The sequence below is a fragment of the Cryptotermes secundus genome, unplaced genomic scaffold (assembly GCF_002891405.2).
Source record: "Cryptotermes secundus unplaced genomic scaffold, Csec_1.0 scaffold550, whole genome shotgun sequence".
In the NCBI taxonomy this organism is placed as follows: domain Eukaryota; kingdom Metazoa; phylum Arthropoda; class Insecta; order Blattodea; family Kalotermitidae; genus Cryptotermes; species Cryptotermes secundus.
Genome location: NW_019724591.1, coordinates 518,002 through 520,454, shown reverse-complemented (window position 1 = coordinate 520,454; position 2,453 = coordinate 518,002).

Genomic DNA, 2,453 nt, shown 5'->3' with positions numbered 1-2,453 from the left:
ATCTTTGTGTACAAATGTTAAGTCAGTAGTCAGCCAGAGGCCAAGAGGGCCAGAGCTATGGTCGTACCAGACAGAGGGGGACACCATCAGCTTCCTACACCAAGTAAGTCGAACTGTTCATATCAGTCATGGATATAAAGTGGGATATTATTAAAGTGCCATGTTAGACGGTTAGGGCAGAGAGAGTAGGCCCTGAGTAGGAACCACCACGAGAGCTAGGATGGTGAACCCAAGTGTGTATTTATCTAAATTACAATGTGTACGTAGCCGGCCACTGTCGGCCATGAAAGTGAAATGTATATAAGTGTATATATTAGTAGACGAGAGTAGACCAAGTAAGGGGGATGCGTGTGTTAATGACTTACCCCACAGTCACACCCTCTATTTCCCACGGTCTCCCGTACCTCCCATGTTACCGATACTGTGAACTCACAGCTAAAATGTAGTTAACGGGACAATTTCCAAGCACTCAGACTTAAAACTGGCCATTCCCCAAGGGCGCAACAGCATGAATGGCGGAAGCGGTGGAAAGAATCCTCCACTCCCCCCATTACGCCATAACAATTATAAAAAGCTTTATTGTCCTTGTTGCAACACCTGAGGCATGATAATTTTTATGGTTAGTGGGGTGGAACTACGCCCCTTGTACTGCGGCCACTTCTGGCCTATTGTACCAGCCGCAGATGATAGGTGAGGGTGATTGTGGAGCAACTGGTGGAATAAAGATTGGCAGGGGAAACCGAAATACTCTGAGAAAACCTACCCCAGCGTCACTTTGTCCACCACAAATCCCACTTGACCAGACCCGGGATCGAACCTGGGCCGCCGCTTTGGGAAGCACTGAAGTTTCGGTTGTTACCTGCTTCGTGAGGATTGACTTGGCTTTTTCTTCGATCCTGAAGATGGAGGTGCCATGTTACTCGGAAACGTACGTTGTCTTTCAAAAGAGTATACTTCAGTATATCCATGCAGATAGAATTCCTTTTAACCTCCGCTTTGAGAACGGAAATACAAACAGTTTTAAAACTATCTGAACAGTTAGCATGATAATTCTCAGAATGCACGGAAGGAAAGGTTCGTGCGTAAATCATCATCTTTTAAGGAGACAGGTTCCGATGGTCTATATGCCGTTTTTACAGAAAGCATATAGCTTCACAAATTATCAATGAGAAAGCGTTTGTCCTGCAAAAGAGGGACGGAAATGAAAGAGCACATATTCTAAACTTCTTCCTTCTTTCCTATAGAACGTTACGTAGCAAAGGGCGAGATTGCGAATATAATTGGAGAGCAACTTGTTAAGGTTTCTGTCTGAAAATCAATTGAACGTAACTTCGATACTCACTCACGCATCCAGTACAGTCAGTGCAATCTGAGAGGCTCCAGAAGTTATACATATTTATTTCAGTTCTTTAGGGGCACTATGCTACAAGCCGGGAGGTCGCGGGTTCGAGTCCCGATGAGATGAACCTTTTTTTTTTCAATTTACCTAATCCTTCCAGCGACATTATGACCCTGGGGTCGATTCAGCCTCTAACAGAAATGAGTACCAGGAATCTTCCTGGGGATAAAGCGCTGCCGGCGTGTAAAGCTGACAACCTCTCCGCCATCTGTGAGCCGATTGTCTAGAAAATGTGGGAGCGTCGATGTCTCACAACCCTATGGGCTTTCAAGGCCTGTTACAGGAATAGCTTTACCTTATTTCAATTCTTTGTGATCCAATGTGAAATTTAGTTCGAGGAGTTTGGTTATGTCTATATAGGCGCCAAGTCCCCCCCCCTCCCCGTATTTATGTCTGCTCAAGCGTTAGCCGGGAGCCAGCTTCATCCAAGATTCAATGCTGAATAACCTCCGCAGTCGATACAGTGTCTTGACATAAACCATGATCACCTTACCGTTTATCATCATTTAGTATTGCTAGATGTAGTCTTGTTTTTATCTTGAATGTTATTAGGATGACCAAATCAAGTAGCATATATAGGCTAAGCACGAAGCACGCGATATACATACGAAGTTGTGCAGGAATCTTAAAAATAAAGGAGTCCATTAGGAATTTCTTCCAGTGCTTTCAATCCAAGACTCTCAGATCCATTCTGAACGCATAAACAGCGACAAGATCCATGAAGATCTACAAATGAAAGCAGTGTTCAGTGAAATAAAAAGAGGGGAATACCAAATATTTAAGCAAATTAGAAAACAACACTAATGCACTAGCAGAGAACCTACTGGTCAAAAGCGAAACTACACATATACCGAAAATATACACCGTCCTAACTATACCAGACACACCTGAGTAGAACCGCAGCACAAGAATTAAAATGATACGTAAGTGAACGCCACTGAGCATAACTCACTGAGGAGCCTGTACTTATTGAATATTTATATATATTGTAGATTATGTTTGATTAATATGTAAGAAAATCAGGGATTCCTAAGTATAAGTGTAGATATTATAA